Consider the following 242-nt stretch of genomic DNA (forward strand, 5'->3'; position numbering starts at 1 on the left):
TTATGGTGTGTAGAAACTCCACCGTTGAAAATACATAAGAACAAGGTCTAGGCATGGCCATGAGGCCAGCCCCATGATCTAAGATAGCATAAGACTAAAGATAGCTACCCCTCGATGAAAATACAATAGTAAAAGGTCCTATTTATAGAGAACTAGTAACTTAGGTTTTACAAAGATGAGTAAATGACATAAAAATCCACTTCCGGGCCCACTTGGTGTGTGCTTGGGCTGAGCATTGAAGC

The sequence above is a fragment of the Arachis duranensis genome, chromosome 1 (genome assembly GCF_000817695.3).
Source record: "Arachis duranensis cultivar V14167 chromosome 1, aradu.V14167.gnm2.J7QH, whole genome shotgun sequence".
Lineage (NCBI taxonomy): Eukaryota > Viridiplantae > Streptophyta > Magnoliopsida > Fabales > Fabaceae > Arachis > Arachis duranensis.